The sequence below is a fragment of the Ovis aries genome, chromosome 3 (assembly GCF_016772045.2).
Source record: "Ovis aries strain OAR_USU_Benz2616 breed Rambouillet chromosome 3, ARS-UI_Ramb_v3.0, whole genome shotgun sequence".
NCBI classification, from domain to species: domain Eukaryota; kingdom Metazoa; phylum Chordata; class Mammalia; order Artiodactyla; family Bovidae; genus Ovis; species Ovis aries.
In genome coordinates, this window is record NC_056056.1 from 94,514,095 (window position 1) to 94,532,165 (window position 18,071).

The 18,071-nt window shown below is 35.7% G+C and overlaps 1 protein-coding gene across 2 annotated transcripts in view; it reads right to left on the reverse strand.

The window, feature by feature from the left end:
- Window positions 1–18,071, reverse strand: part of EXOC6B (exocyst complex component 6B) — a 708,301-nt gene that overhangs the window by 388,698 nt on the left and 301,532 nt on the right. The gene's annotated exons all lie outside the window — the stretch shown is intronic.

An 18,071-nucleotide genomic window follows, 5' to 3' on the forward strand; every position in this document is an offset into this window, starting at 1 on the left:
GGTAGAAGAAAATTTTATTATAGGTAAAGAACTAATATCCCTAATATATAAGCAAATCATAAAAACTGAAGGGGAAAAAAATCAGAAAAAAATGGGTAAAAAAAAACAAACAAATAGCTTACTGGGGAAAAAAGTACAAATGCCTCTCAAACTTCTCAGATACCACATTTCGCCCGTAGTAATAGGAATGCAAATTAAAACTATACAGAGATACTGTTTTTCATTTATGCAACTGGCAAAAAATCAAGAACTTAACAAAATTCTCCCTGAAAGAAGCTGTAAGAAAATAAGCATTTCATACATGGCTGGTAGTGGGGAGGTGCAGAAAATGGTTCAACCTCTATGGAGCAGAATTTCACATTATCCAACAAGAATATACATGCATTTATCCCTTGAATCAGCAATCTAGAAACCTACCCTGAAGAAACATCTCCAACTATATATAAAGCAATTCTCAGGTTTTGGGGTTTACTATAAAACTTTCTTTTTAAGTTTTAAGGTGTTTTGCATAGAGGAAAATCCATCCTTTCTAGTGACAACTTTCTATAACAACTTTATGTTCTAAAATAATCCATCTAGTCCTATAATCACTGTCACAATCTAGATTTTAAAAAAAGGTTCCACCACCCCCAAAATTTCCGTCATGCCCCTCTGTAGTCAAATTTCTCCGTAATGTTCAGCCCTTGCCAAACACTGATCCATTTCCTGTCCCTAGAGTTTTGTCTTTTCAAGAATGTCATATAAAGAGATTCACACTGTATGTAACCTTTGAATCTGGCTTCTTTCATTCAGCATAATGCATTTGAGATTCATTTGTGTTATTTCATGTATCTACAGTTTACTTCTTTTTACTTCAAAGTGACACTCTAATTATGGATATACCATGGTTCATTTATCTCTTCATTCACTGAAGAATACTTGGATTGCTTCTACTTTCTGCAATGTATGAATAAAGTTGCTATAAAAATTCAGGTAAATGTTATTGTGTAAACATAATGGGTAAATTCCTAGGAGTGAGACTGCTGGATCATACGGTACATGTATGTTCAACTTTATAAATTCACTAACAGACTCTTTTCCAAACTGACTAAACCATTTTGCATTTTAAGAGCAAATGCACAGCTGTCCTGCACCCTGCCAGTACCTGATATTGTCAGTATTTTGTTGAGCTAATTAAAATAGCTCTATAACAGAAACACTATACTTTTACAGGAAAAGATTAGAAATCATTAAATTCCTACAAAAATGGAGTACAATTTAGTAGTAAAAATAGAACAAGAACAATTTCCAGGAACTGATATAAAAATTATTATTTTCAGGATATATTTTCAAATGAAAAAACAAAGTACAAAACATATATATGCACTGTGCTGTTAATGTTATATAAGGTATGGGAAAGAGTATGTACACACGCCACAAACACAAACTCACAATATTGATTACTTATAAAGGGTGGGTAAGATCAGGAGGGAGAGATAAAGAGAAGAGTGGGATTTCAGTGAACATACTGTCTTATATAACTCTGCCTTTTGAACCATGTCCATATTTTATATGGTCAAAAAATTAATAAGGATAGGAAACCTCCAAAAATTACACAAAAAGAAACATATGAGCCTAAGAATATATAAACTGGATAATGAGCACACACGAGAAACTAAAATAGCCAACAAACATCTGAACAAAACACTTTGAACAACATAGCTCCACTGCATTTAAGACGAAAGGAACAGCAAAGAAATCTTGAACTTAGTAAGTTTACTGCTTTTAGTGATATATGCATAGAAATTCTGAAACTATTTTGGGCATTATAATTAGGCAAATGAGTAAATATTTTAATACTCTGGGAGCCAGAATTCTCAGACACAAATATGCAACAGATGAGGAAGAACTATGATATCAGGTTTAAATTAGAAGCATCAGATTTAACTTGCAATTTATAAAAGTATCTCTGTCAGTGTAGTATGTATATTTCTTAATTCTGTCCACAAAAGGAGCATACCCAATGCCCATATCTTGGTTTCTAAATACCGTTCTCCAGTAAAAGAAACAAGAACTCTTTGACAAAACAGCTAATGCTGCGGCTGGGGCAAAACCTGGAGTGAATCAATCCTGTGCGAGAAAACAAATGAAATGCTCCGAACTAACAAAGACACAGCAGAGGACAATGGATGAGACTCCCACTAACAAAACTGGGAACAAATGGAGAATCAAAATGAAAGAAAGGATGGACTATAACCTGCTGTATATTTAAATATATATATAGGTGCCAACACTGAGACAAAAAAGAAAAAAGCAAAGGGAGAAAAGTAAATTTCTTCTTTTAGAAGAATGCCAACCAATCAACGTGAATCAAATGGTAAAGAGAGAAAAAACACTATTTTATAATCACCATAGTAATACATGATTCAGGAAAGAATCATCAATCCTAAAACCAATAGGTGAAAAACAGTGGAGAAATCTGGTAGACACCACCTTAATCAACTGTGCACTCCCTGATATGATGCACTGAAAAGAACATAATACTTCTTTTGTAATATTCTTGCCAAAATTATTAACCTGAATCTAATCATGGGGGTATACCATATGTACCTAAATATAAGAACATTAGAGAATAAATATACATTAAAATTAAATGTAACATGTGATACATGTCTACATGTTTGCAGGAAAGTAAATGAAAGAAAAAACTGCTATAATATTGGGACAACTGGGAAAATTTGTATATAAGTTATATATTAAATTCTTGATTGTGATTATTTTATTGTGATAATGTGGAAGGATATCATTCTCAGAAAACAAGTCAATGTACTGAGAGTTCAAATATGATGGATAAAATATACCACTTTCTTTCAAATGACAAATTTAACAGGGGCAGTGGGGAAGAATGAAGAATAAAATTGACTTTGAAAATCATTTTTCTGACAGAAAAGGCTCCAAATTTAATAATGGAATATTAAGTGGAGAGTCTGTGCATGTGTGTGTGTGTATTCAATATATCACACTGTACGTCAATTATACTTTAATAGACATGTAGCATATTTAATTAAAACTTTTTATAAATAAGTAAAAGATAAATAAGTACAGAAGAGGTGAGATTCAATCAGTCCTCATGGAAAAGTAGAATTTGGTATTATAAAGACGGAATGGGGAAAAGTACATTCCCTATTTGGGGTTAATAGCAACTTAGCACATAGTTAAAGTGGTGGCTGAAAAAGCAATGAGTACATAAGGCAGACATTCAGGAAGACCTGAAAAGATAGGTAGACTTTTATAATTAAGGCAAATAATTTCAAAACAAAACTTTTATACTATCAGAAAATGAAAAAAATTTTAAGATCCTAAATCAATGTGAGCCATAATAAATTTCTGCCAAAGGATAGATTTAAAAGATCAAACACTAGGAATAAGAAAAGCAAAATAGAATACCTAAAGCATGTCATACTTCATTCAACTTGGTCAACTGTCTTTACTGCCACTTGTTTATAAATATAGGTGCTTACTTTTCATCTGATTACATTTATTCTTAAAAGACCAGTTTTCATCAAGACAGAAATGGGAAATGCAAAGCCAGCAGGGGTTAGTGGATACAGGGAATCAGCAAAGCAGGCCAGCACATTAAGTGTATTCTCTTAACAGATATACTGGACTACTACTTATTTTTACAATTAACTATTGTCATTATTTTTTCCCAAACATGTGGTCCTAACATTTTATCTTCCATTTTCCTATTTTTATTACATACTTGTTAAAAGTAATAATATATCTCCCTCAGCACCTGCACAAATAAGATGATAAATAGTAATATCCAACATGCAGACACAACAGAGATTGTGGATTAGCGGAAAAACCATATCCTTTGCAGCAACCTTGCTGCTCAGTGCTGGAATGTTACTACCATGCTCAGAAAGAGACTAGGTTAGAAATACAGATTTTTTATGTGAATTCAACTAACTTTAAAAGTTGAAAACTAACTCTAAAACTTTCAAGCCCTGTATAAGCCAACAACCATTCTGGAAGCTGTTTCTGGCCCATGGGTTACCCAAATGTAACCTCTAATCTAAACTATGAAGGTATTAATAGCATCCTTTATTTCACTTTAACTTTCTGAGAAATAACACTCATTTTGTTACCTTCCTCTCAAAAGAAAATTCTGAAATAAACAGCTTGAAATTTGGATCAAGTATCATAATAACCACAATTTCACATAAGCATTTTAACAGTAATTAATTATTGTCACTACTTTATAGGTGAGAAGAGAGATGCTTAGAGAAATTACAGGACTTCCTCCAATAGCACAAAAGCTGACAGAACTTACACTTTCTAAATACAAATCTTGTGTTTTTTTTCAATCACCTCGTCACGGACTGAACTGTGTCTCCTCAAAATTAATATGTTAAAGCCCAAATTCACAAAGTGACTGCATTTGAAAACAGTACCTTTAAGAGGTAATTAAAGTTAAATAAAGTCATAAAGCTGGAACCCTAATATAACAGTACAATGTCCTTAGAAGAGGAAGACATACCAGGGGCATGCAAGCAGAGAAAAAGCTATGTGAGGACATAGCAAGAAGGTGTGCATTTGCAAGCCAAGAAGAGAGGCCTGAGGATAAACCAACCCCGCTGGCACTTTGATCTTAAGAGTTTCACCCTCCAGAACTGTGAGAAAATAAATTTCTGTTGTTTAAGCCATGCAACCTGTGGAGTTCTGATATGGCAGAAAGACATCTCAGAAGACTTTACACTAACTATACAACACTTGTATTTAAATTAGCACTTGCATCCTGTTAAACACTCATTTCAAAAAAGACACCCACCAACTCTTAAGCATTAAACCTGACATAGATCATTTATTTGATCCACACTGTATTAAAGCTGTGTGGGTAACAGTGACCACTGCTTACTAACAGTATGTAAACAAGAGCGGTAACAAACAAACTAGAATATGAGATGTGCCAGAAATGTGGCAACAATGAAGTATTCTAAGAATGCAGAAGCTCTAAGTAACTTTAGAACAAAGCAGAAATCATAGGCCCTGCTTCTTCAAATGATGTCTTACTCAATATTGCTTTATTTCAATTGACTTTGTTTGTTTGTTTACAGTAGATGGTTATCATCACCATTTTCTGGTACATCATCAAAAAATATATCAAGATATATTTCACCTTTATTGCAAAAAAAAGCACAGTCAGAATGCCACAGTGTTAACTATTACATACTGGTAGCATTGTAAGTGCCAAGCACCATGACAAAACATCACATAAATTACTTCAGTCAATCCTCACCACAACCCTACTCTCTGTAGGTATTACTGGCCACTGTCTCACAAATAATGTATCATCTTAAATGGTCTTTTGCACTCTGTCTTCCAATATTTAAAAAATAATATTTCTGATGATTCTAATACATTCTCATACTAAACTGTTCACTACTTCTAAAGATTTTTAAAGTTCTGTTTAGACATTTAGAAAAAAGCAATAACATCTGAATATACCACAGTAACATGTAAAGATTCAAAATGGATTTCTAACATCAAAACAAGTGCACCACACTCCACCCTCCCCACGAAGCAGCAAAGGTCCCATCACAACTGGAGGGCATGCACAGTCCACATGAGGGACAGCCTGTGAGCACCTGGTTCTGGTGGCCAGGGAAGACCGTGCTGCCAGGCCACACGGATCATATCTTATAAAGCACACTCCTTTAAGACTGAGAGAGACAGCTGTTTCACCTAACACATTTAGACAAACAGAGAGTTGGGCTAAAGAAGAGACAAAGGAACATATTTCAAAACCAAATAAGGAGGCATATACCCTGAAAAAGATCCTGATGAAACAGAGATAAGCAATCAACCTGATAAAGAGTTTAAAGTAACAGTCATAAAGATATTCCTCAAACTCAGGAGTAAAATGAGTGAATACAGTGAAATCCTCACCAAAAAGATAAAAAATATAAGAAAGTACTAATCAGCAGTTATAACTCACTGAAAAATACACTTCGGGGATTCAACAGCAGATTGGATTAAAATATAAGAAAGATCAATGAGCTGGAAGAAAAACATGGGCATCACCTAGAAAAAGGAGTAAAATGAAAAAAGAATTTTAAAAAGTGAATATATCTCAAGGGATCTCTGAGATAACATCAAATGGAAATATGTTCATATTATAGAAGTTTCAGAAGGGAAAGCTAAGAGAAAAGGTCAGAAAACTTATTTGAAAAAATAATGGCTGAAAAACTTGCCCAGGCTGGGGAAGGAAACAGACATCCAGGTCTAGAAGTCAAGAGACTTCCAAGAAAGATGACACCAAGGAGAACTACACCAAGACACATTATAATTAAAATGGTAAGAGTAAGGACTAAGAGAGAACCCTAATAGCAATAAGAGAAAAACAACTTCATTCATTCATTCATTTCAGTCGCTCAGTCGTGTCTGACTCTGCAACCCCATGAACCGCAGCACACCAGGGGTTCCCTGTCCATCACCAACTCCCGGAATCTACCCAAACCCATTTCCACTGAGTCAGTGATGCCATCCAACCATCTCATCCTCTGTTGTCCCCTTCTCCTCCTGCTCTCAATCTTTCCCAGCATCAGGGTCTTTTCAAATGAGTCAGCTCTTCACATCAGGTGGCCAAAGTATTGGAGTTTTAGCTTCAGCATCACTCCTTCCAATGAACACCCAGGACTGATCTTCTTTAGGACTGGCTGGTTTGGTCTCCTTGCAGTCCAAGGGACTCTTAAGAGTCTTCTCCAATACCACAGTTTAAAAGCATCAATTCTTCAGCGCTCAGCTTTCTTTATAGTCCAACTCACACATCTACACATGATCACTAGAAAAACCATAGCCTTGACTAGATGGACCTTTGTGGACAAAGAAAGTAATGTCTCTGCTTCTTAATATGCTATCTAGGTTGGGTCATAACTTTCCTTCCAAGGAGTAAGCATCTTTTAATTTCATGGCTGCAATCACCATCCGCAGTGATTTTGGAGCCCAGAAAATTAAAGTCACCCACTGTTTCCACTGTTTCCCCATCTATTTGCCATGAAGTGATGGGACCAGATGCCATGATCTTAGTTTTAAGAATGTTATTTAAGCCAACTTTTTCAGTCTCCTTTTTCACTTTCATCAAGAGGCTCTTTAGTTCTTCTTCACTTTCTGCCATAAGGGTGGTGTCATCTGCATATCTGAGGTTATTGCTATTTCTCCCAGCAATCTTGATTCCAGTTTGTGCTTCTTCCAGCCCAGCATTTCTCATGATGTACTCTGTATATAGTTAAATAAGCAGAGTGACAATATACAGCCTTGATGTATTCCTTTTCCTATTTGGAACCAGTCCTTTGTTCCATGTCCAGTTCTAACTGTTGCTTCCTGACCTGCATACAGGTTTCTCAAGAGGCAGGTTTCTCAAGAGGCAGGTCAGGTGGTTTGGTATTCCCATCTCTTTCAGAATTTTCCACAGTTTAAAACTTATTATATACCAAAAAAAAAAATCCTTATAAAGCTTCCAGCAGATTTCTCAGAAGAGACTCTACAGGCCATAAGTGAATGGCATGGCATATTCAAATTGCTAAAAGGAAAAATTTTCCAACCAATATTTCTCTAATCGGCAAGTTTGTCATTCAAAATTAAAGATGAGGTAAAGGTTTTTCCAAATAAGCAAAAGCTCAAGAAGTTAGCTTCCCTGGTGGCTCATACTGTGAAGAATCTGCCTGCAATACAGGAGACCTGGGTTTGATCCCTGGGTTGGGAAGATCCCCTAGAGAAGGGCATGGCTACCAGTATTCTTGGCTGGAGAATCCCCAAGGACAGAAGAGCCTGGAGGGCTACAATCCATGGGGGTCACAAAGAGTTGGACGCAACTGAGCAGCTAAGCATAGCCTGGCAAAGAAGTTCATCACCACTAAAGTGGACTTACAAGAAATGTTACAGGGAATTCCCTAAGTTAAAAAAACAAACAAACAAAAAAAACTAACTGATAAGAAAACACAGGAAAGTAAAAACCTCATGGGAAAACGTAAGCAAGATACACCCTGAGGAAACCAGAACTGAAAGCAACACATGTACCCTAATGTTCACCGCAGCACTATTTACAGTAGCTAGGACATGGAAACAACCTAGATGTCCATCGGCAGATGAATGGGCAACGAAGTTTTGGTGCATACACACAATGGAATATTACTCAGCTATAAAAAGGAATGCATCTGAGAAGTTCTAATGAGGTAGATGCACCTGGAGCTTAATATACAGAGTGAAGCAGGTCAGAAAGAGAAAGACATATATATACATATATATGGAATTTAGGAAAACAGTACCAACGGTCCTACATGCAGGACAGCAAAGGAGACACAGATGTAAAGAACAGACTTTTGGACTCAGTGGAAGAAGGGGAGAATGGGATGACTTGAGAGAATAGCATTAAAACCTGGACATTACTATATGCAAAACAGATGGCCAGTGCAAGATTGATACATGAAGCAGGGGTAGCCAAAGCCAGTGGTCTGGGACAACCCAGCGGGATAGAGTGGGGAGGGAGGGCAGAGGGAGGTTCAGGACGCGGGGGACACATGTATATCTGTGGCCAATTCATGGTGATGTATGGCAAAAATCATCACAACACTGTAAAGCAATTATCCTCCAACTAAAATAAATTAATTAATTAAAAATTAAAAAAAAGAAGGTAGCCAATCAAGCACTTATAAAGCTACCATAAAGCTTAAGAGACAAAAGAAGTGAACTTAGCTAAGAAAATACAATAATTTTCTAAGGAAACATAAATAAAAAGATGCAAAATGTGACATCAAAAACATAAAATGTGGTGGGGGTAGTAAAAATGTAGAATTGTTCAATGTACCCAATACATATATAATTATGACTGATTTGTGCTATTATATGGTAGAAATTAACACAACATTGTAAAGCAATTTTCTTCCAATTAAAAAAGAAATTAAATGAATAAACTTAGTAAGATTGAGATCATAGTAAGCATTTTTCCCAGTCACAATGCTATCAAAATAGAAATCAATTACAAGAAAAAAATTGAACAAAAAAAAAAAAAAAGAAAAATGTGGGAATTAAACAATATGCTACCAAACAACCAGTGGGTCATTGAAGAAATCAAAAGTAAAATTAAAAAAATACCTAGAGACAAAGAAAAATGGAAATATTACATACTGAAGTCTTTGAGATGCAGCAAATGTAGTTCTAAGAGGGAAGTCAACAGCAGTCCAGGACTACTTCAAGAAATAATAGAAATCTAATTTTAATGCTAAGGAACTAAAAAAGAAGAACAAATCAAAGTCCAAAGTTAGTAGATAAAAGAAAATAATAAGATCAGTGCAGAAATAAATGAAATAGAAATAGAAACTGAAGTGACTTAACATACATGCATGCCTCTCAAACTCTTCCCAACCCCCCCCGACACGAAAACCAGACATGGACAACATCAAAAAGAAAACCTGTATACAGGCCAATACCCCTGATGAACATAGAGGTAAAAGTCTTCAACAATATATTAACAAATTGAATTTGACAATACATTAAAAGGATTATGCACCACAATCAATTGGGATTTACTCCAGGGATCAAGGATGGTTCTACATCTAAAATCTTATGTGATACATCACACTAACAAAATAAAGGATAAAAATATGATCATCTCAATGCAGGAAAAGCTTTTAATAAAATTCAAGATTCATTTACATAAAAATTCTAAATAAAGTGGTTGTAGAGGGAATATACCTATGTGCTAAGTCACTTCAGTCACGTGTGACTCTTTGTGACCCTAGGGACCATACCCTGCCAGTCTCCTCTGTCCAAGGATAGAGGGATATACTTCAACATACTAAAGGCCAAATATGACAGACCCACAGCTAACACCATAGCCAACAGTGGAAAGCTTAATGCTATTCTAAGATCAGAAATAAAACAAGGATGTCCACTCTCACCACTTTTATTCAAAAAAGTATTCAAAGTCCTAGCTACAGCAATTAGGCAAGGCAATTAAATAAAAGCATCCAAATTAGAAACAAAGAAATAAAACTGTCACGGTTTGCAGATGACATGATACTATATTTAGAAACCCCTAAAGACCCCACCAAAAAAAATCAGAACTAATCAATGAACTCACCAAAGTTCCAGGATATTAAATCAATACACAGAAATCCATGGCATTTCTTGTACAACAGTATTGAAATATCAGAAAAAGAAATTAAGAAAACAATCCAATTTACAACTGCATCAAAAAGAATAAAATATCCAGGATTAAATTTAACCAAGGAGATAAAAGGCCTGTACACTGAAAACTCTAAGACTGATGAAAGAAAGTAAAGAAGCCTCAAGTAAGTGAAAAAACATTCCATGCTCAAGGAATAGAAGAGTTAACACTGTTAAAATGTTCATAATATCCAAAACAATCTACAGATTCAATGAAAAGTGAAAGTAAAGTCGTTCAGTCATGTCTGACTATTTGCAATCCCATGGACTACAGCCTACCAGGCTCCTCTGTTCATGGGATTTTCCAGACAAAGGTACTTGAGTGGGTTGCCATTTCCTTCTCCAGGGGATCTTCCCGACCCAGGGATCAAACCCAGGTCTCCCACAATGCAGGCAGATAAATCCCTATCAAAATTCCCACGGAGTATTTCACAGAACTAGAAAAAACAATTCTAAAGTCTGTATGGAACCGCAAAAAATCCCAAATAGTCAAAACAATCTTGAAAAACAACAGAGCCAGAGAGACCATGATCTTGATTTCAAACTATCCTACAAAGCTATAGTAATCAAAACAAAATGGCAGCGGCCCAAAAGCAGACACGCAGGTCAATGAAACATAATTAAGAGCCCCAAAAATAATCTACACATATGTGGACAGTTATCACACTATTGAACAGAGACATATGAAAACATCTTTTGTTACCCAAACATTATTGATCAGAGACTTTTCAATATTCACTTATATAACAAATCACTGGCCACAGGCATTAGTTTCTGCAAAACTCTCCTGGTCAATACAGAGTTAATTTATGATGAAGAAGCAAAGAATATATAATACAATGGAGAAAGGACTGTCTCTTCAATAAATGGTGTTGGGAAATTGGACAGCTACAGACAGAGGGATGAAACTGAACCACTATCCTAAAGTACACACAAAAATTAGCACAAAACAGTTTAAAGACTTAAATGTAAGACCTGAAACCATAAAATTCCTAGAAAAAAAACACAAGAGGTAATCTCACTGACTTCTGTCTTAGTGATGATTTTTGGATCTAACTTCAAAAGGAAGGGAAACAAAAGCAAAAGTAAACAAATGGGACTATATCAAACTAAAAAGCTTTTGCACATCAAAGGAAATCATCATTGAAACAAAAAAAACAATGTACTGAATGGAAGAAGATGTTTGCAAATCATATATCTGATAAAGAGTTAATATTTAAAACATATATAGAACTTGCAACTCAACAACAAAAAATAAACAGTCCAATTAAAAAAATGGGAAAATAAACCCAATATACAATTTTCTAAAGACATACAAGTGGCAAAAAATCACATAAAAAGATGTTCAACATCACTATTTACTACAGAAATGGAATGAAAGCCACAACATCATCTTACATCCATTAGAATGGCTTTATCAAAAAGTTAAAAAATAACAAGTACTGGAGAGGATATAAAGAACAGGGAACATTCAAATACTGCTAGTGGGATTGTAAATTGGTGCAGGTATTATGAAAAACAATACAGACATTCCTCAAAACCTTAAGAATAGAAGTACCATATTATCCAGGTATTGTAACTACTGGGTATATATACATATATATATATATCTATAATATGAAAACCTAATTCAAAAAGATATATGAACCCCTACGTTCACTGGAGCATTATCTACAATAGCCAAGATAGGGAAAATGTCTATTAATGAATGATGAATGGATAAAAAAGAGCTGGCATATAGGTACAAATAAAGATAAAGATACAGATATACCCGTAATGATACTAATCAACTAGATAAAAACAATGAAATCTTGCCAACTGGGATGACATGGATGGAACTGAGGGTAATATGCTGACTGAAATATCAGAAATAAAAAGACAAATGATGTATGAATTCATTCATATGTGGAATATAAAACTAAATAAAACAAAAACAAACACATAGTCACAGGGAACAGACCAGTAGTTAACAGAGGGGAAGGGGCCTGGAGGAGGGCTGCAAGGCATTCAAGGGGTCAGCAGTATGGTGGCAGACATGACCCTTTGGGGAATGATCACTTTGTAATGTTACAGATCTCAAATTATAATGCTGTATAATTGAAATATAAATATTTTTGAATTCTAAAATTCATACGTATTTCCACTGAAAACTAATTAAGTTCTTGGTCAAAAAATGGGCAAGTACCAGCAGTTTATATAGTTCAACTTTATATACATATATGACAAGTTACAATAAAAAAACTTACATTAATTAAGGTGACCCTTTCATTAACTTAGACAAAAATAAAATACAAATAGGGACAGAATTTACAGGAGAATAGTTTTCTTGCAACTAGCAATCAAGAAACTGACTTTGCCAGTCAATTCAACATTTATTCATTTTTTCATCCAAGATGACAACTTACTACTATGACTTCATCTTCAGGCTACTAAGTTTTTCATCCCCAGGCTATGAAGTTTTTCCCATCTCTGACACAAACTTTGAAGTGAAGTGAAGTGAAGTCGCTCAGTCCTGTCCGACTCTTTGCAACTCCATGGACTGTAGCCTACCAGGCTCCTCTGTTCATGGGATTTTCCAGGCAATAGTACTGGAGTGGGTTGCCATTTCCTTCTCCAGGGTATCTCCCAGACCCAGGGATCAAACCCAGGTCTCCCACATTGTAGACGGACGCTTTACCATCTGAGCCACCGTGGTGGACACAAACTTTACTTCAGTTTAAAAATACACAATCTGTTTACTATGTGGAAACCTATTTTGCAGGTGTTCAGTTTTCCTTACCCATCTCATTCTATAGTCTACTATTATTATCAACCAAAAGACATAGTAAATAATGTACAAATGTCACTTGGCTCAAAAAATATAGTAAGTATATTTCCACTAAAAACACAGGAAAAGGCAAAACATTCTTCAGATATTGAAAAAAATACCTAAACTGAAGGTATGTTAAATCAGAATTATAAAATTTCACTAAAAATAATGATCTAGTTTATTACGTGTGCATGCTAAGTTGCTTTAGTTGTGTCTGACTCTTTGAAACCCCATGGATTGTAGCCCGCCAGGATCCTCTGTCCATGGAATTTTCCAGACAAGAATACTGGAGTGGGTACCAATGCCCTCCTGCAGGGGATCTTCTCAACCCAAGGACTGAACCTGCAACTCTTACAACTCCTGACTTGGCAGGCAGGTTCTCTACACTAGTGCCACCTGGGAAGCAACAGATTTTAGAAAACAAAATATGACTTTCAAGTACTTTTTTTTTTTTAAACAGCTACTTCAAATCATAAAAGATGATGCTGTGAAAGTGCTGTACTCAATATGCCAGCAAATTTGGAAAACTCAGCAGTGGCCACTGGAAAAGGTCAGTTTTCATTCCAATCCCAAAAAAAGGCAATGCCAAAGAATGCTCAAACTATTGCACAATTGCACTCATCTCACACACTAGTAATGCTCAAAATTCTCCAAGCCAGGCTTCAGCAATACATGAACCATGAACTTCCAGATGTTCAAGCTGGTTTTAGAAAAGGCAGAGGAACCACAGATCAACTTGCCTGCATGTGATGGGTCATCGAAAAAGCAAGAGAGTTCCAGAAAAACCATCTATTTCTGCTTCATTGACTATGCCAAAGCCTTTGACTGTGTGGATCACCACAAACTGTGGAGAATTCTGAAAGAGATGGGAATACCAGACCACCTGACCTGCCTCTTGAGAAACCTGTATGTTGGTCAAGAAGCAACAGTTAGAACTGGACATGGAACAACAGACAGGTTCCAAATTGGGAAATGAGTATGTCAAGGCTGTATATTGTCACCCTGCTTATTTAACTTATGTGCAGAGTACATCACGAGAAATGCTGGACTGGACGAAGCACAAGCTGGAATCAAGATTGCCAGGGGAAATATCAATAACCTCAGATATGCAGATGACACCACACTTTTGGCAGAAAGCGAAGAAGAACTAAAGAACCTCTTGATGAAAGTGAAAGAGGAGAGTGAAAAAGTTGGCTTAAAGCTCAACATTCAGAAAACAAAGATCATGGCCTCTGGTCTCATCACTTCATGGCAAATAGATAGGGAAACACTGGAAACAGTGAGAGACTTTATTTTGGGGGGCTCCAAAATCACTGTAGCTGATGACTGTAGCCATGAAATTAAAAGACGCTTCTTGGAAAAAAAGTTATGACCAGTCTAGACAGCATATTAAAAAGCAGAGACATTACTTTGTCAACAAATGTCCGTCTAGTGAAAGCTTTGGTTTTCCCAGTAGTCATCTATGGATATGAGAGTTGGATTACAAAGAAAGCTGAGTGCCAAAGCATTGATGCTTCTGAACTGTGGTGTTGGAGAAGACTCTTGAGAGTCCCTTGGACTGCAAGGAGATCCAACCAGTCCATCCTAAAGGAGATCAGTCCTGGGTGTTCACTGGAAGGACTGATGCTGAAGCTGAAACTCCAATACTTTGGCTACTTGATGCAAAGAGCTAACTCATTTGAAAAGACTCTGATGCTGGGAGGGATTGCAGGCAGGAGAAGAAAGGGATGATAGAGGATGAGATGGTTGGACGGCATCACTGACTCAATGGACATGAGTTTGAGTAAGCTCCGGAAGTTGGTGATGGACGGGGAAGCCTGGCGTGCTGCAGGCCATGGGGTCACAAAGAGTTGGACATGAGCAACTGAACTGAAATGAACTGATTCAAGTACTGTATTCTTTACCGGAAAAATGTTAGGACACATTAATGAAAAATCAGTAAGATATCTAAATATTCATGAATTTGTTTGCTTTATATACTAAAAGTGCTTCCTCATGGTCCACTATAGCCTTGCAACTCAAAGTATGCCCAGGGACCAGAACCACAGTTCTTACCAGGGAGTTTGTTAAATATGGAGACTTTCAGATTCACCCCCCAACCTATACAATCAGAATCTGTATTTAAACGTGATTCCAAGTTGATTTCTATGCAAATTCATGTTCAAGAAGCACTCTTGCTACAACACAGGTTCTTAACTTAAGTCCTAGGGGCAACATTAGTTTCACAAATTCCCTAAAATTTTATACATAATTTTTGTAAGTGAATGTACATAGATTTTACTGGGTAAAGCTTCCATATAGTTTACCAAACTCTCACAGAAAATATGACCTTCAAACAGATTAAGAACTACTCAATTCTATGCCACAGTTTAAAGTCAAAATATTTCAAAAACTATTTATGCTACTCTCAATGAGGTCTGTTGAAGAATGACAAGAATGAAGGTCAGAACGTCACAGTGGGTCATGGAAGACCTTATCTGAAGAATTTATTCACACCATGCAAGAACTATGCCAAGAAACCAGTTTGGAGACATCTAAATAAATAATTCTCTACATGAGGTTTGAGATTAAGAATGTGCACTTGAAGAAGATTCAAACTGAGAAGTAAATAAATATAAGGTAGGATTTTTTTTTAAGATAGGATGCCATTAGATGACAGCAAAGTGCTGAATTCTTATTGTAAGAGCTCAATCAGCAAATCTCTAACACAAATTCTGTTTGATTTGGGATACATAACCATTTTAAAATGCTAACTTCCAAGTACATTCTTATAATACTTCCTTAATGAGGAACCCCAACATATTTTACTAGTCAGGCTTTCTTCATCTTCTCTGGACGTCAGAAGACAAAACAATGAAAAAATATGGAACAAAAATTAAAAAGGACTTGCCCAGCATCTTCAGTGAGCTAACAATAAAGAATGGCTCATATCCAGAAGGCTCTCACTACTATATGAGAACTGTGTACATCTTTCTTTCTTTCATCTTATCACATAACCCTCTCTTTGGGGTATGTATTATCCAGGGGTATACACTATGGTTAAGCCATAGTGCCTGACAGAATTTAATTTCCTTAATGGGAATCAAAACTGTAAATTTAAAATGTTAACTGGACCTCATCTTGATCTTGATGCTTTATTTTACTGCTACTAAAACTTCTTACTTGTGATGAGTCTAATCCCTGACAATCTGGTCTCCTGGGTGGATCCATATCCAACCATACAAGTCATTCCAAGCTAGAGAGAATGCTAAAAAATACTCAGGGGATCAAGTCTTCTCTGCCCCGTTCTATTTCCGTGGGTATCAGGGAAATGTCTAGTTTTTCCTTAGCTCTATATCTTAGAATTATTAAAAGTTCTTTTTATCCAAGTACATTAGGGTTTAAAATGAAACTTTCACACTTTATTAACTATTGTGTAGTAGCTCAGTTGTGTCCAGCTGTTTGCAACCCAATGGACTATAGCCCGCCAGGCTCCTCAGTCCATGGAATTCTTCAGGCAAGAATACTGGAGTGGGTAGCCATTCCCTTCTCCAGGGAATCATCCCAACTCAGGGATCGAACCCATGTCTCCTGCACTGCAAGCAGCTTTTTTACCATCTGAGCCACCAGGGATGCCCAGTGAAATATTAATGTACCCCATTCACATAGTAAACACAACCTGATAAACTGTACATAAAATTATTGATTTGTATTATAGAAGTGTATCCCATCAATAATAAAAACTATATAAAAGAATGTAGTACCTTATACATAGGACAGTCTCTCAGATACGCAATGACAGTTAAATGCTAATGACTTAGACAAATAAGTAAGTATTTGTTTTTCAGCCCCATTTAAATAGCGTCAATTTGATTTCTGAAGCAAAAAGAGTAATGATAATAAGGACAGGCACTCTGATAATAACAATATGAAACAGAAATCAGCAAGGAAGAGTAGTGAAATTTGCTGACCACCTCTAATAGCAGAGGCACTTGTTCCAAAGACACTGAAGTTCCAAATTTTAGTTTGGAAGACTAAGTGAGAAGACATAGTGAGAAGTTCCAAACAATACCTAAGATTACAAAGTTAGTGAAAAGTTTGGGGCTATAGTTTCAGCAGAGAGAGAAGAGTACGAAGCGTAGTAAGGATATAACAAAGAATAAGGATGGGGAAGAAACAGTGAATCCAGTTTTATCTGGGGAAATGAATCAATAAAAGAGACAATTAAAGATAAAACAGGTTCCTGAGAACAGTAGTAAATGGTTTCTTGCTCATGTCAGTGAGCATTTGAAAAGTAAATAATATGATCATTAATCATAATTTTTAAGTAAAATAAAATAGCAAAATCAATATCTGAATGGTCCATAAGCCTTCAAAGTTCATGCTCCTAACCACTATACTTACACAAAAAATGATCCAGTTTATGCAAATAATGAATAGTTCAAAAATATTTTAACTGGACATCTCAAATATCACAGTAGTTTTATTTTTAAAAATACATTAAATATACTTTTAACAACAAAGAAAGATATAAAAATATACTAGGTAAGCCACGTGACCTTATTCTTTACCTCAAAGTGTCACAGAACTAAGACGGCAAGGACATGTCTCAAAATTCCCAGATACTCTATAATCACTTATACATTTATTTCTTCTAGAAATCTGTTCTCAACTTTCTGAAACCATTTAGTAATTTCAATCTGAATCATTTCTCAGGGCTAAGAAAGCTCTTTGTTTACACCCCACTGTTTAAAGTAACATCTTTTATTTGTCTCAAGTAACTTGTTCCAGCTCCAGTAGAGGTCATCTAGATCTCTTTCTCTAGGTCAGGTAAACTCTATTCTTCCCTTAATGAAGTACTCAGTATACAATCAAAAACACTGAAACAAACAAACAAAAAATGGATGAGAATATTTAAAATATAAAGATTTAGAACCTAAGATATCTTAGTACATCTTCAGTTTCCTTAAATCAGGCACCATTTGTATTTTAAATGATCTTTAATATCCTGAAGATCACATGAGTTACGTTACATGGATAAATTCCTCATCACACCTCAAACACACTATATTTA